Consider the following 26926-nt stretch of genomic DNA (forward strand, 5'->3'; position numbering starts at 1 on the left):
ATACATCACATGATCACACTGACAGAACCACAGGCACATAGACACAGGCAACAGAGCATGCACAATGTCGGCACTAGTATAGTGTATATCCACCTTTCGCAGCAATGCAGGCTGCTATTCTCCCATGGAGACGATCGTAGAGATGCTGGATGTAGTCCTGTGGAATGGCTTGCCATGCCATTTCCACCTGGCGCCTCAGTTGGACCAGCGTTCGTGTTGGACGTGCAGACCGCGTGAGACGACGCTTCATCCAGTCCCAAACATGCTCAATGGGGGACAGATCCGGAGATCTTGCTGGCCAGGGTAGTTGACTTACACCTTCTAGAGCACGTTGGGTGGCACGGGATACATGCGGACGTGCATTGTCCTGTTGGAACAGCAAGTTCCCTTGCCGGTCTAGGAATGGTAGAACGATGGGTTCGATGACGGTTTGGATGTACCGTGCACTATTCAGTGTCCCCTCGACGATCACCAGTGGTGTACGGCCAGTGTAGGAGATCGCTCCCCACACCATGATGCCGGGTGTTGGCCCTGTGTGCCTCGGTCGTATGCAGTCCTGATTGTGGCGCTCACCTGCACGGCGCCAAACACGCATACGACCATCATTGCACCAAGGCAGAAGCGACTCTCATCGCTGAAGACGACACGTCTCCATTCGTCCCTCCATTCACGCCTGTCGCGGCACCACTGGAGGCGGGCTGCACGATGTTGGGGCGTGAGCGGAAGACGGCCTAACGGTGTGCGGGACCGTAGCCCAGCTTCATGGAGACGGTTGCGAATGGTCCTCGCCGATACCCCAGGAGCAACAGTGTCCCTAATTTGCTGGGAAGTGGCGGTGCGGTCCCCTACGGCACTGCGTAGGATCCTACGGTCTTGGCGTGCATCCGTGCGTCGCTGCGGTCCGGTCCCAGGTCGACGGGCACGTGCACCTTCCGCCGACCACTGGCGACAACATCGATGTACTGTGGTGACCTCACGCCCCACGTGTTGAGCAATTCGGCGGTACGTCCACCCGGCCTCCCGCATGCCCACTATACGCCCTCGCTCAAAGTCCGTCAACTGCACATACGGTTCACGTCCACGCTGTCGCGGCATGCTACCAGTGTTAAAGACTGCTATGGAGCTCCGTATGCCACGGCAAACTGGCTGACACTGACGGCGGCGGTGCACAAATGCTGCGCAGCTAGCGCCATTCGACGGCCAACACCGCGGTTCCTGGTGTGTCCGCTGTGCCGTGCGTGTGATCATTGCTTGTACAGCCCTCTCGCAGTGTCCGGAGCAAGTATGGTGGGTCTGACACACCGGTGTCAATGTGTTCTTTTTTCCATTTCCAGGAGTGTAAAACATCTCTTACATGTTTCGACTTAGGAGCTGTTTTAGATGGTGCTAATGGTCTTTATGTATAAAAGATATCCTAGAAATGTTGCGACAGACTTTGATGGGTTGCAGAGGGTGTCTTGATGAACAAATGGAAGATGTGTGGAAACATCATCCAACAACGCTACAGAGCATTGGAGTCATAGGCGTCAGAACCTGCCGCTACGCTACCCCTTGTCAGAAAACGTGTCTTTGAGGCTGTTGGACCGTAGACGAAACTTCTCGCATTATCGTTTGTGTAGCAGGTAGCTTCATCGTCTCCATTAGCGATGGTGGCAGTCCGTCGCGATCGCTGAGTAACATGACATTGCGAGATGGTGATTATTATATGATACACAGTAGACAAAATATGCCGGGGGTTACTTGAGCAAAGGATGAACCACCCAGAAGACGTAGTTGGATGTATCTATAATTTCGTACTCGTACGAATCATCGGCAAGTACCTGTACGTCAGTAATGACTATGACAGTTATAACGACCACCACAGTGCACTAGCGTCGTTTGTGTTTAGTGTTGTCACCAGGCCTGGTAAGGTGTATAAGGAGTTCTGCACTACCATGAATGAGTACGGCGGCGACCGATTGTTTCAGTGTTTGGGAGACTCACTTCAGTGTTTCTCGCGCCGTCATGGTGTGGGTGCCATCGGATATGACTTCAGGTCACAGCTGGTTGTAATTTGAGGTAACTTCGTATCCTCATGTAACAGTATCGTTGTGCCATTTTCCCACAGGACAATGGTCATGCACACGTGGCAGTGACTCTATGAACTGTCTGCGTATTCCCGTGGACAATTTCGTCCCCAGATCCGCCCGTGATAGAATACGTGGTGGACCAGCTCGGAAGTCATCTCGTCGCAGTATCCAGACCATCAACTGTCTGTTACACATAGTGAGTCAGTTTACCTCAGGAGATGTTACAATAGCATTATGAAACATTTCGGAACAAACTCGTTGTGTACATCTAGGCCACAGTCGGTATAAAGTCGTAGTGTGCTCATACTGGCAAGTTATTTGTATGTTTGATTCGATTTTGTAATCACGTACCCCCTCAGCCGGTGAAATTTCATTTCGTTTCCTCCTCCTTTCTCAGTGTTTCCCTTTCTTTTCAGGCAGTGTATATTACAACATATGTGCAGTTGTACAGCACATAATATTACTTAATTCTTTTCTGACTACGTGTGTGTTCCTCGATGTTACGTATTCTAACAAGGAACCACTTGCATGCGAATCGCAAGTTCAATCTTTATTAAGGCTAATTTGAAAGTGTTGCGTTAACAATTACTACAGGAAAAGTAATAGCTGCTAATGACTCACCATATGTATCAGGAGGGCAACAGGGAATAAATGTACAGAGATAAGGCTTCTATGGAATATATGTATGACAATTCATAAAATTGCCACTGCCGACATTCAGGAAATGTCCAAAACAAACCACTAACTTGCACCACGAACATCAATTGAAAAATGTGTGCCATAATGATAAAGATTGGCACCATCAAGTCCGAAGGAGAACTTCTTGGAAGTTACAAACAGTGCCGGACGTTTAAGTGGGTATCCATTCTTATAGAAGATCATACTGGTGTAACGGGGTGATAACAACTGTTGGAATGTGAAGGCATGCAAGCGAATGAGAAATAGTTTGTCGTGGAATCTGTAGTGAAACTGGCAATCGTTTAAGGCGTAGCTGCAGATAGTACGATAATATGTTTTATAGCTCCAGAAGAAACAAACATGCAGAGGAGGAATTTATCCAGTGGTTCGAGGTAATACGAATTGTGTCGCAGCAAGCTTTCCAGGAGGGACAGTTTGCTCTAAAGGAGTGAATTTTTATATTCAGACCAGGAACCAAGAAAAAGAAATTAATTTTGTTCACCTGTTGGCCAAAAGCAGTGCTCGTACAACGGTTGTAGTTCTCTTGCTCCCATTTTCCCGCCCTTGCTTGCTGTGTCGTTAATGTTCCCTACTGGCCTTGCAAGAGCACGGACACCAGAAAGAATCGTAGGGGCTGAGCACCTCCAACTTCTCGCGGCGCAATAAATAACTTCCCAGACAATATACCATCCAGATTAACAGTCGGCATAATTGTACACGAATGAGTTAAGATGTTAGTTGAACTTAATATAACTCTCTCAGTACCTCTAACTTCCAGGGTTTGATTCATATGCATTTCCTCTTCAACTCCCGAATGATTGGAGTTAAAAACACATTCCTTACTGAACGATGGGATAAGTGTGTTTATCTCATCTACAAATTTTTTCGGGCCGATTTCGCAGTTTACTGTTCATCGCAAGTTGATGCTTTGTTTGAAATTTCGTTATCTTAGACCCCCCAATTCAGTAGCTCTCTCTCAAGTTATGCAAACATCGACTGCTTTCATTGATATCATTGTAATCTATGTCTCGCTCGATTCGAGAGTCAATCGTTACACGTAACTACCACGCGAGTCTATAAAGTGTATCGAGCATCCTTGAAACACGTAAACACCAGTTTTTGTGACAAATGTACCTCGTCCTCTCCTGAATTCGTAGTTTTTCTTAAGCGCTACACGGTCATACTGCTGTGAACTTATTCGAAATTGTTCATGACTGTTTTTTTGCTATGCTACGGATATCGTCCATGTATGTCATTATCTTGTGTGTCTGGCACTTTGAACGATTTACATTTACTACATTTTAGTGCAGATGGGATTTGTGGCTCCCTGCCCGACAAAATTGATTTGATACCTGTTTCGGTATCAATTTTACTTGTTAAGCACTTATAGTCATCATTGTACCCTCATGTACATTGTCCGCACAGTGGAGGGTATGGAGACCACACATACCGTTGACTCATCTTGCAGAAACGTTATTATTTCATCTGCCACTTATTTCTCAATCTGCGAAATTCCTTGGGTTCCTTTCTGACGAAATGTCAACTTTGTCAGCTGTTCTTGCAGATATAATGCAAAATTCGCTTTGTTTATCGTAGCCATTCCTTGGAACAAGGAATGAGAGAGGGGAAAGACTAACTGAATTCTGTAATAAATTTCAGCTAGTAATACGAATACTCTGTTCACGAATCATAAGAGGAAGAGGTATACTTGAAAAAAACAAGATGATATCGAAAAATTTCAACTAGATTTCATCATAGTGAGACATGGGTTCCGAAATCTGATATTAGACTGTAAGTTGTACCCAGCAACAGGTATGGACTCAGATCACAATGAAGTAGTGATGAAGAGTAGGCTGACTTTCAAGAGAGTAGTAAGGATGAATCAATACACAAAGAAATGGGACACTGGAGTACTAAGGGAAGACGAGACAGGTTGGAAGTTCTCTAAGGCTATAGATACTGTAATAAGAAATACCTCAGCAGGCAGTATAATTGAAGAGGAATGGACATCTCTAAAAATGGCAATCACAGAAGTTAGAAAGGAAAACATCAGTACGCAGAAGGTCACTTCGAAGAAACAATGGGTAACAGAAAAAAATACTTCAGTTGATCGATGAAAGAAGGAATTACAAAACTGTTCAGGGAAATTCAGGAATACACGAACACAAGTCGCTGAGCAATGAACTAAATAGGAAGTCTAGGGAAAATAAGACAAAATACAGCATGAAAAATGTGAGGAAATCGAAAAAGAAATGGTTGTCGGAAGGACTGACTCAGCATATAGAAAAGTCAGAACAGCTTTCGGTAACTTTAAAAGTATGGGTGGTAGCATAAAGAGTGCAACAGAAACTCCACTGTTAAATGCAGCGGGGAGGGTGGATAGGTGGAACGAGTATATGGAAGGCCTCTATAACTGGGAGTATTTGCCTGATGTGATAGGAGGGGACACAGGAGTCGATTTAGAAGAGATTGGGGATCCAGTATTAGAATTAGAATTTAAGAGAGCTTTGGAAGACTTAAGATTAAATAAGGCACAACGGATCGATAACGTTCCACCAGGATTTCTAAAATTGTTGGGGTAATCGGCAATAAAACCACTCTACACTTTGCTGCGTAGAATATGTGAGTTGGGCAACGTACCATCAGACTTTCGGAAAAGTGTCATCCACACCACTCCGAAGACTGCAACAGCTGACAGGTTCGAGTATTACCGCACGGTTAGCTTAAAGCTCATGCATCCAAGTTGCTAACAGGAATAATATAGAGAAGAATAGGAAAGGAAATTGAGGATGTACTAGATGACGATCAGTTTGGGTTTAGAACAGGTAAAGGCACGAGAGAGACAATTCTTACGTTGCGGCCGATAATAGAACCAAGAGTAAGGAGAAATCAATAAAAGTTCATTGGATCTGTCGACCAGGAAAAAGCTGTTGACAATGTAAAATGGTGGAAGAGGTTCGAAATTATGAGAAAATTAGATGTAATATGCAATATGTGCAAGAGCCAAGAGTGGGCGATCAAGAACGAAGCGTTCTGCTTAAAAAGGGTGTAAGACAGGGTTGTAGTCTATCCCCTCTTCTGTTCAATCTGTACATCGAAGAAACAATTATGGAAATAAATGAAAGGTTCAGGAATGGAATTGAAATTCAAGGTGAAAGGATATAAATGATACGATTTGCTGATGACATTCCTATCTTGATTGGAAGTAAAGAAGAATTACGTAATACGGTGAATGGAATGAACAATCTAATGGGTATAGAATATGGACTGAGCGTAAAACGAAGAACGACGAATTTAATAAGAAGTAGCAGAAATGAGAACGGCCAGAAGCTTAAAATCAGGATTGATGGTCACACAGTTGGTGAAGTTAGGGAATTCTGTTATCTTGCCAGCAAAATAACGAATAACGGACGGAAGAAGGTGGGTACCAAAAGCAGACCGGCACTGGAAAATAGAGCATTCCTGGCCAGGAGAAGTTTACTAGTATCAAACATAGGCCTTAATTTGAGGAAGACAAAATTGAAAATGTACGTCTGGAGCACAGCATTCTATGGTAGTGAAACATGGACTGTGGGAAAACTGCAACAGAAGAGAATCGAAGCATTTGAGATGTGGGGCTACAGGCAAATGTTGAAAATTAAGTCGACTAATAAGGTAAGGAATGAGGAGGTTCTGCGCAGAATCGGAGAGAAAAGGAATATGTGGAAAACACTGAGAGGGAAGGTACAGAATGATAGGGCATTAGACATCAGGGAAAGACTTCCATCGTATTAAAGAGAGCTGTAGAGAGCAAAACCTGTAGAGGAAGACAGAGGTTGGAATAGATCTAGCAAATAATTGAGGACATATGTTGCAACAGCTACTCTGACATAAAGAGGTTGGCACAAGAGAGAAGTTCGTGGCGTGCCGTATCAAACCAGTCAGAAAACAGATGACCCAAAAAATCAAAAATCTGTGCCATTGCTCTGCTTTGTATCAACACCATTAGCACGGTAGCACTGTTGTGAGTTACTTGTCGAGTGAGAAGCTCAACTATGCTCCGTAGCCTCATGTTGTGGTCTCCACTGGATAAATCCAGTCCCGCCGTCTGCTTCCATTATCAACCAATAAAGTGATTGCATCGCAGAAAATACGTGGGACGTCCAATGCTGTAAAATCACTGACATTTCGCCACCTCACACTTAAAGCGTTCCTTGTAAGACATCGTAGATCAGTTACAGTTCTGCTTCTTAGCTTTGGATGCAAGCTTGCCTTGTCTCTGCGGTGTTTTCACCGTTAATACTATCTGACGCTCTTTGTAATCCCCTCTGTTTTTTGTATGGGGCTAATTTCAAACGGTCGTTTGAAATTACGTTGTCAATAATTGCTGTTCGGTGAGGGGGAAGGGGGGAATATAAAACTGTCCTGAAAAGTATTTACAATAAGAGTTTGCGGGATTCAGCCATTTTGACGATTGCCACAGAAGCTGCTGGCTATCGATGTCGACGATGCAGCGCTGTGGTCGATTTACTGAACTGTGAGACTCGCTTAGCACCTCAGCCTGGTGTTGTCAGCTCTACCGTTTTCATTGTTCTGCTGAAGCTCTGGCACATCTTGACAATTATTTTAGTACATTTCACTCCTCAGTTCGTCCCACATATAAAAATCACCGGCCGAGAAATCAGGAGATCGAAGTGATCATGAGGTTGCCCTGTCCTCTCTTCAGCAAACACCGTAAGAACTCGTTACGAGATGGCCAAGGCAGTGAGCGCTGTTGCCCCGTCTTGCCGAAAATGTCCATACCGCCTTTCATCTTCTGTAAGCAGGTCCGCATATGGATTAAACAGTTTCTGGACACACAGCAGTTTTGTGAAATGATCGTGATACGATGCAGACATCAGGTAATGCGCTGCCGACACCACATTTGAGAATCTATAACGATTTTTCGAAGTATTGTTGGAGATTATCTGTTCCGTGAGTTCATGTATCCTGATAGGCTAAACCGGCCATAACTGAATTGAGAAACTGAAGATTCTCATGTCTCAGATCCATTCCACTCAGAGACTACCTGTAGATCTCAATACGCAAGAGTTCGTCTTGACACTAAGTATTACCTAAAAGTAAATGTGTAGACTAGCAGACACAGATACCTTTTATAGCGTTTCTATACGACCTCTTAATTCCAAAGGAAACCGCAGATGTAAATGGGAAGGAAAATAAATTTCGAAGGAAGAGAGATATAAATAGTACTTCTGGGAAGTTTATCAAAATTTATTGTCGACCGGTTATGACAATTATAATAAAAACGTCTTATTCTGGCATTGATTTTTCATCACTTGTCCGCTGTACTGCACATGCTGTAGGCATATTATTGTGTGTATCCACTGTGTGACGGGCGTCAATTGTTCTCAGGCGGTACAAAGCAGATGTTAGTCTCTTGGTTTCTGCAGACAAGGAAATTGACACACGCAAGCACAACAGAACGCTAGCAATTTAAACCCCTAATGCCCAAATTGTATGCCGCCTCCATTGAAATTCTGTCAGAGACGTAAGCTGTTGATGGATAGTGTGATCAGATGAAAACCAACAAAAGTAGTACAAGAGGAATGGACTGTGGCAGAATTAAATTAGGCGAATATAAGGGAGTTCGACTAGATTCAATATGGTTAAAATGGCTCTGAGCACTATGGGACTTAAAATGAGGTCATCAGTACTCTAGAACTTAGAATTATTTAAACCTAAGTAACCTAAGGACATCACACACATCCATGCCCGAGGCAGCATTCGAACCTGCGACCGTAGCGGTCACGCGGGTCCAGGCTGAAGCCCCTAGAACCGCTCGGCCACATCGACCGGCCGTTCAACTAGGAAATGAAACATTAAAAGCAGTAGACGAGTTTTGCTATTTGGAAAGCAAAATAAACGAACTTGGCCAGAGGAGGGACGCTCGAAAACGCAAACTGGGAGCTAGAAGCAAAGGTATTCTGAAAAAGAACAATTTCTTAACATCCAAACTGTAGTGCTGAGAAGGCTTTATCGAAAGCATTGATCTCGAGACAGTCACGTACATATGTAAAACGTGGTTGATAAGCAATTCAGGCAAGAATACTATATACGCTTTTGAAATACGGTACTACCGAAGATTACTTAAGATTAGATGAGTAGATAAAATAACTAGTGAGGATATAGTAGAGAGAGATAGAGGGGAAAAGGGAAAAAATTATAGTGGGAGATTAAGGTATAAAGATATTAAGGAAGTTCAAATGGAGGTAGGATGCGGTAGTTATTCAGAGTTTAAGGCGCTTGCTCGGTATAGGGAATCTTGGACTTGCATTCGAATGGAAGACCACAAAGACGAAATACGCAGGTGAGTTCTTGTACCAATTTTTATATACAATAGTGAACCGATTTGTCATTAAAACTGTTGGTTCAAATTATCGTTCATAGAAGTACAGAGGTTGCTCCTAGATGTGAGTACCAAGTCTTGATAAATTACCAACAGATTGGCTGAGCCATACCATGTTACTTCATATGTGTTCACCGCAGGGTTAAATTTCCTATTTGTCTGATCGGTGCTTTCCCAATGTACCGCAGTGTTAACTCAGTCATAATTGAAACGCGTGGTGCTTCTGACCACTAGCTGATCAATGAAAGGTCGAATGTTGTCAGCGGTCCCCATTTACATTTCCCTTTGCTGGTGTTTGGAAGAAGTACGTGAACAGTAGCGGTTATTACTGCGGGTCGACATGAAGAGTGAGGAACTACGGATAGTTCCCGACTAGAATGTTTTCTCATGGACGACGTTCGCTGGAGAGCTTCTGTAAAGTTTGGAAGGTAGGAGGCGAGGTACTGGCAGAAGTATAGCTGTGAGTACCGGGCGTGAGTCGTGCTTCGGTAGCTCAGTTGGTAGAGCAGTTGCCCGCGAAAGGCAAAGGTCCCGAGTTCGAGTCTCGGTCGGGCACACAGTTTTAATCTGCCAGGAAGTTTCATATCAGCGCACACTCCGCTGCAGAGTGAAAATCTCATTCTGGATATTTAACATGTGTTGTAGCACAAATATCTTTTACAGTTAAAATTTATGCATCATGATCTGAAAGGCCATTCACCTTTTTGCTAACAGAATGCCCTTCTAGTTATGAGGAATGAAGACAATGTTGTCTATTGTTGTTCTACTGTTCCCTTGCACTCTCGTTGGAAAGAATACGGTTTGCATAAGGTTATATGAATCAAGGAGGTCCACCAGCATACTTTTCCTGGCACATTCACTTATACTATTAATATTGAAGTCACCAGATATAACTAACTTTTTGAATTTCCTATAAAGAAAACCAAGAACCTGCTCTAGCTTTAGCAAAAATGTTGTGAAATCGGAGTCTGGGGATCCATAAATAACAACAGTCAGAAGTTTAGCTCCACTAAATTTAACCACACCTGCACAACATTCATACACCAGTGCAGTACTTTGAAACATCAATTGACTCAAATGGGATACCGTTTTTCATATACATGACTACTCCCCCACACCGCAAAGAGTTCCTAGAAAAGCTGCCAGCCAACCTTTATCCTGGTAAATGAAGCCTCTGAATTGTCTCCTTATTTAAGAAGTGTTCAGATATACCAATAATTTCAGAGTCAACATCTATAAGCAGTTCACTAACTTTATTTCTAATAATTTGTATATTTTGATGAAATATACTAATTCCCTCATTAATCGGATACCTAAACTTTGTCGAAAGTGGTTTCATTGTTAGAGAGACTTCCCTGAAGCAGGAATACCTATCAGATAACTTCAATCTAAAAAAGGTACAGCTCTAACACCCACTAGTACAGGAATTTTCCCATGAGTGATCCCATCACCCCCACCTATGCTGTCACCTATAAGCTTTGCCAACCTCCCCTTTCCATACCTGTTTTGGTGCAGGCCATGTGTAGTGAAACCCGTCCTGCTGATAGACTCCACCGACACCACTGAAATGTGACTCATGCCTACTGTCATCAGCGCACCCCCAAGTCTAATGTTATTACATCTGACGGCTGTATTATGATGAGGCTGATCCTGACGCTGAGACAGTTCGACGAAATGCACATTCGTGTTGCCAGTCTGAGTTGCTATCTTTTCCAGGTCACCATCTATGTCATACGCTCCATCCCTATCAATACTATTACCAGCCCCACCCACAATCATTACCTGATCCTCTTTAGTAAAATCCCTACATAACCCTCCCATGAGAACAATCACCTGAGCCAATCCTGCATTAGGCTACACAATGCTGGTGACGTGGTGCTCACTCCCCAACACTTCCTGCAACTTCTGGCCTACACCTGTACCATGAGAACTACCTAACAGCAGAACCTTCTTCTTTCTCTTAGACTTTGCAACTGTCCTAGCCACCGTAACTGCTGAGGTCTGCTGCATACCTCCTACATCTACAGCTACTAGAGATTCCTCTCCCCTAGACTGACAGTTGGTCATATCTATTCCAAACACCAATAGTAAAACTATCTGAAAATCTCCTTCCCCTAGCAGATCACTTGCCTACAGCCAGCTCCCATTCCCCAACCCCCTTCTCCCTCCTCATCCTATCTAGCTCCTCCCGTGCGTTTTTTAGCGGCACCTGAAGGGCACAGATCTTACGTTCCTGCTCCTCTATCAACTTACTCTTGCTACATAACCTGCAGTTCTAGGAGAGGATCTCACCAGAATGCCCACTAGCTTCCCCACTGCATTCCCCCCAGTGAAAACACTTCGAACAAGGCTCACACCGCAATCCACTACTCACGAAAGTGCGGCGAAGCCCACACTTCTCCCTCATGGGAAATTTTACAGTTATTGAAACAAGAAAACTACAATAAGAAGATCTTAAAAAACTGACTACAATAATCACAAACTTGCTCTACAAGGAAATTAAGTACCATTGTTGACAGTATTAATCAACAGCAAATGAGAATATAACAAAAGACTAACACAGAAAGAAAATCAAACGTCTAATGACACAGTAACGAAACTGAAAGCAGTTCCCAAAAATTTCTTCTGAAATTATTTCATCAGAAAACGCCAATAACACCGGTTGAAGACTACTTAAGTTGCTAAATAAACCACTATACACATACAATTAATTAGTACTTAGCTTTCGATGAGCCACTACAGCTGAAACTGGTCAGCGCGGAATGTAAACACAGATCAGAGGTTAAGTTGCCCGATACGAAACACTCACAAATATCAGGTCAGAATACAAGAAAGGCAGAGGTGAATGAAGAAACCACTAATAAGTACTGAGAATGGACGTCCACTAAATGGTAACAACAGATGACTTTTCGGTTTAACCACGATTTATGCTGCATCGGACAGATAGCCATTGGTGTGTATGGCTTGAAATGTCTGAAAGCAAACACCCTTTAGCTGGCCGCAGTGGCCGAGCGGTTCTAGGCACTCAGTCAGGAACCGTGCGACTGCTACGGTCGCAGGTTCGTATCCTGCCTCGGGCATGGATGTGTGTGATGTTCTTAGATTAGTTAGGTTTAAGTAGTTCTAAGTTCTAGGGGACTGATGACCTCAAGTGTTAAGTCCCATAGTGCTCAGAGCAATTTTAACCAACCACCTTCCACAATCATATGCGGCACCCATGTTGGAGTTGGGAGTGTTCTGTCTGGGAAAGTTATCATGGCATTCCTTGGGACATCTCGTCCTTCTGGAATACAAAATGGATTAACACAAGTGTGCATCTATCCCTGGAGACTGTGTCCACCCCTATATGCAGTTTGGTTTTGTTGGCACAATGGCATCTCTCAGCAGGACAAGGCCACTTCTCAGTAGCTTTGTAAGTGCGTGATTCGAAGAGCAATACGGTGAGTTTACCATATTGACCTGGCCGCTAAATTACCCATATATAAACCCAAACGAAATCTGTGGGACCTCTCCGACCAGGCTGTACATGCCATGTATACTCAACCGAGAAACCTACAACCTCTATGACTCTCTTCCTCCACGTCTTGTAGCGATCTACGCTTCAGTACATGTTCTTGGTGTGAACAACAATTAGGGGTCTTGCATTATCCGGCTCGTATGTGCAATTGAACAGCTGATCATACTGGCTATGGTAACAGGGACTATACTTTACTTACCGCGCGACCGCTACCGTCGCAGTTTCGAATCGTGCCTCGGGTATGGATGTGTGTGATAGGTTAGTTAGGTTTAAGTAGTTTAATGTTCTAGGGGACTGATGACCTCAACTGTTAACTCCCATAGTGCTCAGAGCCATTTCAACCATATACTATTTTTGCCAAGTACTGGATACGATTCAGGTATCCTTCAGCAATTACCATATCAGTCAAATTATCATGGCTGCAATTGTAAAACTACCGTCGACTATTGTAAGCAAGCGTAGAGTACTGGTGGTTTCCTTCACCAGCGAGGATGGTAATCGCTATAGGCCTACATTAGATGTGTTGCATACTATCGTGCGATGTCTCATTTCGATCGCTTTGTTTGCGTATGCTATCATTGTATTAAATATTCGCCTAGAAATCGGTAGTAGTGAACCGACCAGGAGGATGTACAAAAAAATGGTTCAAATGGCTCTGAGCACTATGGGACTTAAGATCTATGGTCATCAGTCCCCTAGAACTTAGAACTACTTAAACCTAACTAACCTAATGACATCACACAACACCCAGTCATCACGAGGCAGGGAAAATCCCTGACCCCGCCGGGAATCGAACCCGGGAACCCGGGCGCGGGAAGCGGGAACGCTACCGCACAACCACGTGCTGCGGACGAGGATGTACAACGGGCAGTGTTAGCTACGGATAATTTTTGTCCTACGTGGTTATCCACTTGTCTGTTACTTATAAATAAAGTGTATTTACACTAAAACTGGAAATTTAAATGTTTAATTCAGGTTTTATTCGTGAACTGTTGAGTTGTAACCTGAAACTGAGGGATGTTGTAATGAAAACATAAAAAAAACATTTATCATAACGCGATTTCCCAAAACAAAGGTAACATTAAGAAAATGAAGCGCAACGAAAACGCATCAAAAATCACTTCATTACTTCGTCGAGTTTTTGTAAAACATGTTTCTGTTACTGATATACAACTTTCGCACTCATCTATAATAACGGGAATCTCTTCATCATGATCCTTTCATCATGATGAAGAACTTTAAATTAAGTACAAAATAAAAACTATAATTACTCAGAATTTGTGTCAAATTGCCGGTCTTGCCTGAATTTCTTGTATCAATTGTACAGCATCAAACACAGATACAAATTTCTCCATTTTCTCAGCAGGACGACAATCTGCTAGCTGAAAACCAAAGACTAACAATGGACGCCGAAAGTCGCCTGTGCTACTCACGCGTTGTCGCCTGCATGAAGGAATTATATAGTCTGATGCGAGTAGCAGGCGATTCGCTTTACAGCCGGCGTGTCAGCTTCAGAGAGTCGAAGCACCTGGTCACGCGCTCTCATCTGAACGCTCTTATTTCATTCACTCCGTGTTATATGAACTGTTTCAGCTCACTGCAGCCCGCTCGCACTCTCTCGTCTAAAAGACCCCTAGGCAAGCACGTGAAACATCACACGTGACTTACGGATGCCAAAGCGTGCTCTACGCTATGTGAGTCTGTTTACGGTAGTGTGATGTCGGCACCACCATATATCACCAGAGATTTGAACCCAGCTTCCTCTAATTTCTTCCAGATGGTTCGTGGTGACACTTTGCCTCTAACCTGTGCCCGGATTTCGGCTGTTGCCCTTTGTGTATTAGTCAACAATAGTCGCACAGTCCTGCGATCGTCTCGTGGTGTTGCCCTTCAGAAAGTGTTGGTGCCTGATTCCATTTCGTCAATACTCATTCTACTGTCAGTGCAATGTAGCCAAATTCCTGTGCGATGTCTCTCACGTCAGTCATTCGACATTTCTTACACGTGGAATTATTACGATGGTCTACACGTACACTAATTCTGGTGGTGCAATGTTGTGATAATCACCTAACATTTCCAGTACCGTTAAATGCACGCAATTTTCACCATGTTTTAATATAATTCTTCATTTGTAGGAATGACTTTTCTCTGTACTGAAAATGGTAAAATTAAGCTCATATAAGAATGAAATTATAAACAACATCAAGAGGCATGAATGCACTTGAGTTTGGTAGTTTTCAATCTAGGACTGGACTGATTAGGTGGAAGAGACCAAACAGCGAGGTCATCGGTCTCATTGGTTTTGGGAAGGATGGTGAAGGAAATCAGCCGTGTCCTGTCAAACTAACCATTCCGGCATTTGCCTGAAGCAATTTATTGAAGTCAAGGAAAACTTAAATCAGGATAGCCGGACGCGGTATTGAGCCGTCGTCCTCCCGAATGCGAGTCCAGTGTGCTAACCACTGCGCCACCTCGCTCGGTAGTTTCAATTTAGGTAATCGTGACGTAACATTTAGTATTTCTTAATGTAAAACAATTTTTAATGTTAACACCGCAACTTTCGGTAAACAATTAACACACAGCGACTAGTTTCAGTTGTTTAAAGACATAAATATGCATTGAAAAACATCATCATTGGCTGTAGTCATGGAATGTGAAGTGGCTCTTCGAGAGGAGTATATTTGTATATTTATCTATAATTTTCTGATTTGTTTTGTGTCTATTTACACGCGTGATTGTAATTGTGTGATCCAATATGCAAAAATTGTTAAATGATTGTTACTTGAAATCTACCATTCAAAGAGATTTATATATATGCTTTGATTTTTGACTTTTGAGTTTTTAACTATTTTAGAAAACTATTTCAAAATTGGTTTTACATTTACGTAACTCACTACTGAGTAGTAAAATCATCAAACATAATGGACGCACTTTCTTCCAAGAATATTACTTAAGGATGAAGATATAACAGTATTATAATAAGCCTTGGCGTATTTGTATTTTACGAGCATGGGCTCAAGTATTGAAATCACTGTAGACCCACATAATTCTCTAAGAAGAATCCTCTCACAATCATATTCAGCCCGTGGTAGTCGAATCGTGGCTCTCGGCGTAAGCTTGAAAGTAAGATCTTAAAACAAATGTTGCTCTCCGCTGTGGATCATATCTGTAAATGAAAGAACGTTTGTTAGATACTGAAGCGGGCAATCTCTGTACTTCCGAAAAGATTTCACTTTTTTAGGTCGACGCGAAATGGCGTCCGTTGAAGTAGCGGCCACTAAAAGAGTGGAGCAGTAGATATCTAAAGAAAAATTAATTAAATGCAAGCAAAAGCAACATGATAGAGGGCTCACTGTATATCGAAATAACTCAGATACAAAATTTAAAGAACTATATTAACAAGGTTGGGCCCAGGAGATGACCTGGGGGAGTCTCTGCTAACATCATGAGACTGGCAAAAAAATGGGGGTGATACGCGATTACAAGAACTTAGCATGAGAGTTGTCTTAGCCTCTGTCACCTCAATTCTCCAACTTCCTACCTACACGTGGTGCCCCTATTAAGCCGAGAAACTCAGAGAAAGGTGGGGTAACCAACCGCAGCGGGAAAATGAGTCGGTGAGCAGACAGGAAATGGAGGTCACCGGAACGCAACGGGAAACCACCACTGATACTTTTCCCACGAGAACCCCATGGCTTTGCTCGGTTCTAAATTATCCGGTGCTTAAAGTACCCCAGTCGGATCTCCGGGCGAAGAGGAGTGAGGGGGGATGAGGTGGGGGGAAAGGGGGCACAGGATTGAGAGAAGTCACTAGGTCAACATCACAGTGCAAATTATCCCTGCACACTGTAAGAAAGATTGCAGCATGGAATGTGCGTGGGCTAATCCAGACAGGAAAACTTCTCATAGTAGAAAGGGAAATGGACCTGCATGGCCTGGATATTCTTGGGCTTAGTGAGACTCACTGGAGAGGAGATAGCCATTTCGTGAGTCAAGGAAGCAACACTATGTACTTTTAAGGAAATAATGACCAAAGTAAAAACGGTGTTGCGATTGTTTTTCGTAGAAATCTGACCAACTGCATTATAGGTTACGAACCCACTAATGACAGGATCATCTCTATAAAACTGAATGCTTCCCCGTGCAGACTTAACATAATTCAGATCTATGCTCCTATACCTACAGCGTCAGATGAGGAGATGGAGACGTTCTATGAACAACTGGAGCAAGTCCTTAGTAACATCCCTACCAAAGAACAGACACTAATCCAAGGCTACTTCAGTGCTAAAGTTGTAGATACTACCCAAGACTCACACTTACGATCCGTCGTTGGACTTCATGGTCTTGGTGAGAGAAATGAATGAGGCAGGTACTTCCAGGAAATCTGTGTGAGTAACGACATGTCCATCTCTAACACAATGTTCCAACATCACCCAAGATGACTATACTCATGGATATCACATAGTGATGGATTTAGAAACCAAACTGACTTCATCCTAGTGGGAAGACGTTGGAAGACTTCAGTCTTACATTGTAAAACCTTTCCCGGAGTTGACTGTGGTAGTAATCATATTCTGCAACAAATGAAAATGCGCATTATGCGTAAATCTACCAAGAAGAGGGAAGAAAGTCAGCTAAGACTCATGAGCAAGGAATATATTCGCAAATCTGATGAACTTGTAAGACCAAAACTTCAGAAGATCTGTTCTGATAAGGAATCACCAGCATCACAAATATGGACCGAATGAAGAATGATGTTTCCCAGTCACTTACGACATCAGTACATTTGCAGAGAGCAAAACATCCCTGGATATCGCAGTCCACACTACAGTTAATTGGGAAGACAAGCCATCTGAGGAAAAACAGGTATCCACTATACCCAGGATGAAGACAGATACAAGAACCTGTGCAGAGTAATACAACGGAATTGTAGAAAGGACAGAGCGTATTTCATTAATGGTATCTGTAATGAAATAGTACAGCATCATAATCGCAATTAGGTACTTGATCTCTTCAAGAAAATCAGCATCATCATCGGTGAATTTAATCCTCGTAAGTGCTGTTAGATGACGAGAAGGCTAACCCTATCGGAGACAAGGAAGACGTTGCTGCGACGTGGAAACAGTACTGTGAAAAGTTTAACTCTGAAATTAACAATAGTACGGACAGTCAAGTAGTTGGAACCTACAATTTTACGCAGGGAAATAGAGAATACGTTTCAACATCTGAAGAATTATAGATCCCGTAGTGTAGACCGTATATCTGCAGAAATGATCAAAGAAAAAGTACTGATGTGCTGCACTAATTGTGTAAAACAGTACGGGAAACTGGGGAGTGGCCGGTCAAAGTCTCTCTTCATTCTACTTACACAAGAAAGGTTCTATAAGGAACTGCTCCATCTACCGAACTATTGCCCTCAAATGTCACGCTAGTAAAATTTGGCTCTAAATCGTGATCCAAAGATGGAAGCCGTACCTTCAGCCTCACGTGTCCACAGAACAAGCAGGTTTTGTTGAAAGGAAAGGAACTCGTGAACAGATCCTTAACAACAGACAAATAATAGAAAAATCGTGAGAGTTCTGTGTTCGTGTTTTCATCTGCTTCCTTGACTATAGGAAAGCCTTTGACTGTGTTGTCTGGGAAATATTGTGGCAGTTGTTTGCAGAGTTCGGTGTCCAACCCCACTTGATAGCTTTGATGAAAAGTCTATAAAATGATCACTTCGCGGATGTAAAGACAAGTTGTGGCATGTCTGATTCCTTCAGAGAAGCAAAAGGTGTGGGACAGGGTTGTGTGCTATCCCCACAACTGCACAACATGTGTACAGAACATGTCATTACAAAAGCTCTTGATGGATGATCCAAAGGCAACTCAATTGGTGGGAGAACTATCAACAACCTCCATTTTGCTGATGACACTGGGCTTTCAGCCAACAGCGAAGATGAACATGTTAAGCTACTAACAAGAATGAAGGACATTAGTCTAGCATATGGATTAGACATCTACCTCAGCAAGTGTAAACTCATGATAATTGATCGAGAAGAACAATCCATTCCTTGCATTCCTTCATCTATCTTGACTCAACCATCTGCAGCATGGGAAGTTGTGAACATGAGATAAGAAGGCGGATCACGCTAGCAGAGCAGTAACAAATAACACAAAGATCCGGCTAGCTGAAACACTCGTGTTTACTATCGTCTCTTATGGTTGCGAAACATGGACACTCAAGGCCAGAGACAAACAGCGCATTGGTGCGTTTGAGCTTTGGTGCTGGCGTAGGATGAAATGTACCGAAAGAGCAATAAATGTGTCCATTATTGAACAACTCTATACATGCAGACGGCTTTCTTTTCAAGTCACCGAAAAAATACTCCAGTTCTTTGGCCATCCTGTAGGAAGAGATGGAGAAAATCTAGAGAAAATAACCTTCCAAGGAAAGATCGAGGGCACGAGACCAAGAGGAAGAACAGCGAGCAGATGGATATATTAAATCAAGGTCTCCGGTCTACCTTTTCAGTAGGCACTAAGAGAAGCTGGCAACTGTCCGGGATGGAGACGCTTGGTTCATGGGGTCACGTCGCTCAGAAATGAGCACAGCAACTTATGATGATGATGAACGAGGTTAACGGTATAAATGCTTACATTACTTTCGTGGTACAAGATGTGTACTTCATGTTACTACAGACAAATGGTTCAAATGGCTCTGAGCACTACGGGACTTAACATCTGAGGTCATCAGTCCCCTAGAACTTAGAACTACTTAAACTAAGGACATCACACACATCCATGCACGAGGCAGGATTCGAACCTGCAACCGTAGCGGCAGCGCGGTTCCAGACTGAAGCGCCTAGAACCGCTCGGCCACAACGGCTGCCTAATACAAAACAAGCGAAGAGAGAGGAAGAGAAGAACAATCGAGGAGCGTCCTTCTCCCTTACTAATAACATACAAGTTATTTCATTTAAAGAGCTTACTCCCCTAATATTAAGAGTAAATTTAGTATTTACTATATAACAGGAAAATTTTACGCCGCCTATGTGGTCGGTGAAACACACAAGGTTCGTGTACATTTATTTCGTAGCGACATACATTCCCCGTTGTAATGTGTGTTTTTTTTTTAAGTGTGTTTACGTCACAGCTGTCACTGGGACGCCACAAATGACATTCATTCGTTTTATGAGCCAACAAGACTACGACCATATGTAGTCAAAAACTTCATCTTTAGCGAGCTAGGTTTTAAACCATAGAATTATTTAGGTTCGGTAGTGTGTAAGCTTAGGGACTGATGACCTTAGCAGATACGCCTCATAAGATTTCACACACATTTGAACATTTTTTTAAAACCATAATCTTGCAAGACGACGGTTTTTAAAATGGAAAATGGCCAGTTGTGTTAGGATTCAAAATGGTTCAAATGGATCTAAGCACTATGGGACAACATCTGAGGTCATCAGTCCCGTAGACTTAGAACTAAAATCCCAATTAACCTAAGGACATCACACTCATCCATGCCCGAGGCAGGATTCGAACCTGCGACCGTAGCAGCAACGCGGTTCCGGACTGAAGCGCATGGAACCAACATGGATCACATGCCCATGATTTGCAACTGTGCAGCAGGTATTATAGTGAGAATGGAACATCCAACGGTAAAAGATATTTCCAGCTGTTCCATAGCGTTGCTTGAGGTACTTTGAAGTGTCTTACAACACAAGTTGGACTTGCTGCATTTTACTTTTAACTTGTGCGAATTTCTTAATGATGACTATTTTATACCCCTTGCAAGATTATTCCATTTTATGCCAGGCTATGGTACAAATGATAATTTTTGTTACTGTTACGTGCACTGTTCTCACTACAATATCTGCTGTACAAAAGCAACAATGACCATGTGGTGTGCAGTTTTTACTAATGCCCTTGGCCATTTTCTTCCTTCATAACTGTCATCTTGCGAGAGTATGGATTAAAACCTGGCTCGCTTACGGTGAAGTCTATAACTAAATACTGTCATAACCTTGGCGACCCACAATACGAATGCATGCCACTGCATGATCACTGTTAATGATAATATTCATCAGTATTTTTTACGATTTGAATTGTGCAAAGATAGGTGTAGAAAACAACTGAAACGAGCCATCGTGCTTTAATAGTATACTCAAAATAGTGAACTAGACATTAAAAGTATTTTTTAAATTAAAAGAATCTTTTTAATAAATTACATTGAGACCGCCGTCTCCTCCTTGACAATTGGTCTCATTTTCTATTTCGTCGTTAGTAAAAGTATGACCTATGATCTCTCTGATGGACAAAGCTACAGAGATAGCGCAAATTGTATGTATTTAGCATTTTCACCAATAGACGTGTGTAAACGAGTCTGAAGTCGCAGAAAACCTATAACTATAAAATTCGCGCCTCAGTCGGAGGTAAACGCGTGAACTAAACGGGTCTACAAAAGCAAGCTGTTGGCCGCGGTGTGCTCCGCTTAGTCAACACACGTTCCTGGCTCGAACCCGGGCAACGCTAATGAGCATCGGCCGGAAATTGCGCGTGTTCGGCCAGCGCGTAATGACGCGAGAGAGCAGAGGGCAGATGCGTGGAAACCTGTAGCCGGTCGCAGCCGCCGATACGCAGCGTGTTTGCTGCAAATATGCTGCGGTGGAAACGCTGGGCACTGGAGCTGAATTAACAGCCTGCGAACTCGGATAAGAGAACGGCCGCCGGTCGCTTCCATCCGCACTTGACTGGTCATATCGTCGCAGTGTGTTTGTTGGCAGTGCCCGAGGTGAAATGTTCATCACAGGAGGGACAGACTCTCTGCTTTCTATGTATGACTTCGTATCGCCCCAGTAAGCTTCCAACTGCAGTTGTTAGGCTCGTATTCATGAGGAATTTCTAAGCTCATTTCTTCGGCTCGCTCCGTGGTATAGGTGGAAGTACAGGAAACAAAGGCTTTTAATTTTTCGGCAAATACATCCAGCAACGAAAACCTCGGCTGTAAGGAATGGTAGGCAAAAAAATTGGCTGATTTGAGAAAATGCACATGTAAGTTTCAAAAAATGATCGCAAATAAGATACTTGACGTACATCCAGTGTGCAATATGAACCCAGCAGAACTGATATCTAGTCGAGGGATTTGTCTAGAGAAATAACAAGGTTGTTAAGATGCCAGTCGTACTGGATCTAACGCACGCAGCTTTTTCACGTGTCACTACGGAACGCTGGCGCGATACACAACAGCACGTCATGAAAGAAGAGGACAAAATGCAGCGCCTGGGTGGGTTTGTAGATTCGGTTGTTCATCAACTCATTATCAAAGCAGCAGATAATCATTCCAGAAATGAAATGTGTTTCTCGGATTCGGATGAGGAAGAAGCTAAGAGATTACCAGACGACTGTCTGCAACTAATACCTTTAGTGGGTTCAGTATTCAAAAACACTGTTAAATCCGTGCAGTATGCTTTTGTATAACACATAGCTCACTCAGAAAAATTACCCATATTTAAAATATAAATGTTATTACAATACTACGTTAGGAACGAGAGCATTTTATGCTTTCCGTCTGGTCACCTAAGAAGCGAACGGTAGTGCTGGTGTTTTGCCAGATATAATTTCATTCCCTTTAAAAAATAAATGACATTCCAAGCTATATTGTATATCTGCTCGTCTCTGCAACTTCTCACATCATGCAGGTCAGTTGGACCAGCTGATTGACCAGTGCAATCCAAGTCCAATGCACAGGTGAAACTGTTGTCCTGGATATCGCTCAGTCTATGTGCGCGTTACAGAGTACAAGACATAACCTGTGATCGTACTTGACTGTACTGGATACAGCTTGGCTTCCGCTCCACTTGAAGCGAAATCCAAGGAGATTCAAGCAAACGCGGAAGAATACATGGTGTAGTGCTTACATCGGGTTTATTCTTACGATGAACAGAGTAAAGAAAGCTCGAAAACCAGCAGTAGTCAAAAGAAATTGAGAAATCAACTTTCATCATATCCAAAGACTCCAACCAGTTAACTGCTGCAGGTGTTGCGACTACACAGTTAATTTCTGCATCTGTTGCGTCTAGAAAATCTTTCCACGGACAAATGAATTTTCTTTCAGAGCCTAAGTGCCAAACGTGCTCCATAATGTGTTCCGATGTCACATTCATGTTCCGTTGCTATCGTCACGGTGTAGACAGTTCTGATACGACAGAGGGAGCTCGTATCTTTCTTGGTTAGTTCGCACCCGGGCGTTGGGTTGTCGAATCTGTGTTGCCAAACTTCTACGACCAAGGAAGTACGTCCACTCATTTCTCCATTCACGTCTTAGATTGTAGCTTTCTGGGGCGAGTTGGTCAGTGTTTCCCCTGATTGGTTCTCTAGGTCTTTATCAAGTGAGTGGTAGATTTTTTTCGTGGTTCATGAAAGGGTAATTCTGTTGATCTTTTGAGTTTCGTCCATTCATGTGTTACTGCTTGTTGTCGTCGGAGATTTAGAGGGGAAATACTGGCGAGTATTGACAGCCATAGTCTTGGTGTGGATATAAGAATCGCTGTCGCGCTCCTCATAGCATCATTTAGATGGATATCTATTTTGTTGACATGGCTACTTTTACTCCACGCGGGAAAACAGTTTTCGGCGACAGTGCTTGTGCTGCAGTTCTTAAGGTTTCTGCATTAGATCCCCAGATAGAACCAGCTACTTCTCCTGATATTATATTTCTCCATTTAACTTCTGTCGTGTTAGTTGTAAGTATTTCCTAAATATCAGAGATTTGTCGCTAGTCACACCAAAGTATCTGGGGTGTCGACAATGTCGTAATGTTTTGTTGCGGAAGATTACGTTCAGTTCACTGTCTGTCATTCTATTGGTTAGGTGGAATGAACTGACCTGTTTTATTAGGGTTCGGGCAAAGTCACCACGTTTCGTAATACTGGTAGAGCCTATCCAGATGGTTAATGAGCGTTAGTTCACCTTCATCGAATATGTCGCTCTGAGCTGCAATCGCTAGGTCATCGTCGTAGCTAAGCTTGTAGAACTTGTTTTACGAGTTATGTAACACAGATTACGTACAAACTGTCTGTGCATCACATTAGCTGCCACTATTTGCCACTGCGTATCTGCTGGGTGAGTTGACATGTTACTGTACGATCTCCCAAAAGTCAAATTTAAGAAGTCTGCATTGTTTCAGTTTTCGACATTAAGATTAGTATTACCATTTTTTAAATAAGGAAGCGCAACAAGCTCAAAAAATAATCAGTGATTCACCACAATATCTTATATGGCGCTTAGTATAGCTGGCATCACACTGTCACCTCAATTCAAGAAAACAGTGGTGACATAACATTGTTTCATTGCATAAAGAATTTTTCACATTTACTCGATTAACAGCAACTGTTGAACACCATTTGTGTTCAGGAACTATTCAGAAAGTTTATCTGACTCTTTCTTATCCGCATCATCACGGCGGACACGTTACTACCACTACTAACAGCCATGTTTTTTTGGCACTTACTCCTGCTTGCATGCACACATCCTGACTAACATGCCGCTGGTGAGAACCTGAAATTAGAAACAGAACTGCCGTTTCTCAGTTTTTTTGTTAAGCCACCAATTAATATAAATAAAGCACCACTTGTGCTACGTTTTACACGAGTGTCCCTCAGCGCAGTTTGCAGCCCAGGTCCTCAAATCGGCTGTGTATTTCTGCTGTCCAAGACACGCTTAGGTAGAAACTTAAGAAAGTAGGTTAGGATATTGTCCCATGCCAGAAGCCAACAGGTGTTCCGCGTTTCATCGAGACCCAGTTCTGCTGAGGTACAGGTGACTGTGTTGTGAAGTGCCCGACTGCACTGGAGCGACAATATGAAACGCACTCAAAACTTGAAGTGCGCGCGACAGTACAATTCTTGAGGCTGAAATGTCTCAATTGTCCGTAAATTCTAGCGGTATATTGACCAAATGCAATCTCACAATCAGCAGTAGTGAAACAGATCCCAAAATCCGACCAAGGCAGCACAGATGTGTGTGATCCTAATCAGGAAAGAAGGAAGGAAGGAACGAAGATCTTCCATGATGCGGTATCCATCTCTTCATCATGATGAAAGAACATCTGAGGATGAAAATATTTTCCGTCTATGAGAACGTGGGTCCGTCGCAGGGAGATAATTTCTTACCGTCGACAACTGAACGTGTAGTAGACCGTTGGTTCCAGAGACTTGGTGATTATTCTGAAAAACAATTTGTCATGTATCTCCATCACTTTGAACTGTAATACAGCATTCAAAGAAAGATTTTTGTTTCGGCATAATAATGTGTAACTAGAACTCTTCCCACTAATTTGCTCCCTATTAGCGTCAGCCGTAAACTAACGAAATGGATGGCAAATAACCCAGTCACATCCAAAACTTAATGTCTGCGGTTAAAGTGTAGTCTTATGCAGCAGTTTAACAACAAGGAAATAAAATTTTAGATATTATAAATCTCACGATAGCACTATATCGTCTGTTCTGCAGTCAGTGAATGACTGAGTGCAGATTTGGCTATTAATGTATGGTTATACGCTAGGCGGGCATACTATCAACTAATTGGATCTACCATAGTTTCTGTCAATGACTGAGAATACTTCCGCTTATACGTCACCTTTCAACTGAATCAATATTGATACTGTGCGTCGCGATGTGTTATTAACGAGGCTTCCACACTCACGTATTCTGATTTTCTGCAGAGCATAGAACTTTACAGCAGCAGACAGAAATCAGTTTTATTGTATACAGGATGGTCCATTGATAGTGACCAGGCCAAATATCTGACGAAATATGAATCAAACGAAAAAACTACAAAGAACGAAACTCGTCTAGCTTGAAGAGGGAAACCAGATGGCGCTATGGTTGGGTCGCTAAATGGCACTGCCATAGGTCAAACGGATATCAACTGCATTTTTTTTTTTGTAAATAGGCCCTAGTTCCCGGGTTCGATTCCAGGCGGGGTCAGGGATTTTCTCTGACTCGTGATGACTGGGTGTTGTGTGCTGACCTTAGGTTAGTTAGGTTTAAGTAGTTCTAAGTTCTAGGGGACTGATGACCATAGATGTTAAGTCCCATAGTACTCAGAGCCATTTTTTTGTAAATAGGAACCCACATTTGTATTACATATTCGTGTAGTATGTAAATAAATGTGAATGTTTTAGTTGGACCACTTTTTTCGCTATGTGACAGATGGCGCTGTAATAGTCATAAACGTTTAAGTACGTGGCATCACGTAACATTCCGCCAGTTCGGACGGTATTTGCTTCGTGATACATTACCCGTGTTAAAATGGACTGTTTACCAATGGCGGAAAAGGTCGATATCGTGTTGACGTATGGCTATTGTGATCAAAATGCCCAACTGGACTGTGCTATGTATGCTGCTCGGTATCCTGGACGACATCATCCAAGTGTCCGGATCGTTAGCCGGATAGTTACGTTATTTAAGGAAACAGGAAGTGTTCAGCCACATGTGAAACGTCATCCACGACCTGCAACAAATGATGATGCCCAAGTAAGTGTTTTAGCTGCTGTCGCGGCTAATCTACGCATTAGTAGCAGAGAAATTGCACGAGAATAGGGAATCTCGAAAACGTCTGTGTTTAGAATGCTACATCAACAGCGATTTCACCCGTACCATATTTCTATGCACCAGGAATTGCATGGAGACGACTTTGAACATCGTGTACTGTTCTGCCACTGGGCACAAGAGAAATTACGGGACGATGACAGATTTTTGCACGCATTCTATTTAGCGACGAAACGTCATTCAACAACGGTGGTAATGTAAACCGGTATAATATACACTATTGGGCAACGGAAACTCCACGATGGCGGCGTCAAGTGGGACATCAGCGAACTTCGCGCGTTAATGTATGGTGAGGCATTATGGGATGAAGGATAATTGGCTCCCATTTTATCGATGGCAATCTAAATGGTGCAATGTATGCTGATTTCCTACGGAATGTTCTACCTATGTTACTTACTACAAGATGTTTCACTGCATGACAGAATGGTGATGTACTTCCAACATGATGGATGTCCGGCACATAGCTCGCGTGCGTTTGAAGCGGTATTGAATAACATACATCATAATAGGTGGATTGGTCGTCGAAGCACCATACCGTGGCCCGCACGTTCACCGGATCTGACGTCTCCGGATTTCTTTCTGTGGGGAAAACTGAAGGATATTTGCTATCGTGATCCACCGACAACTCCCGACAACATGTTCAGCGCACTGTCAATGCATGTGCGAACATTACGGAATG

At 42.9% G+C, this 26926-nt stretch overlaps 1 protein-coding gene and 1 non-coding gene across 2 annotated transcripts in view; one reads left to right on the forward strand and one right to left on the reverse strand.

The window, feature by feature from the left end:
- LOC126188806 (piggyBac transposable element-derived protein 4-like) overlaps positions 1 to 26926 on the reverse strand; it is a 156769-nt gene that overhangs the window by 54653 nt on the left and 75190 nt on the right. The gene's annotated exons all lie outside the window — the stretch shown is intronic.
- Trnas-cga (transfer RNA serine (anticodon CGA)) lies at positions 9614 to 9688 on the forward strand. Its single transcript has one exon. It is a non-coding gene; the product is annotated as a tRNA-Ser (tRNA).

This window comes from Schistocerca cancellata, chromosome 5, assembly GCF_023864275.1.
Source record: "Schistocerca cancellata isolate TAMUIC-IGC-003103 chromosome 5, iqSchCanc2.1, whole genome shotgun sequence".
NCBI classification, from domain to species: domain Eukaryota; kingdom Metazoa; phylum Arthropoda; class Insecta; order Orthoptera; family Acrididae; genus Schistocerca; species Schistocerca cancellata.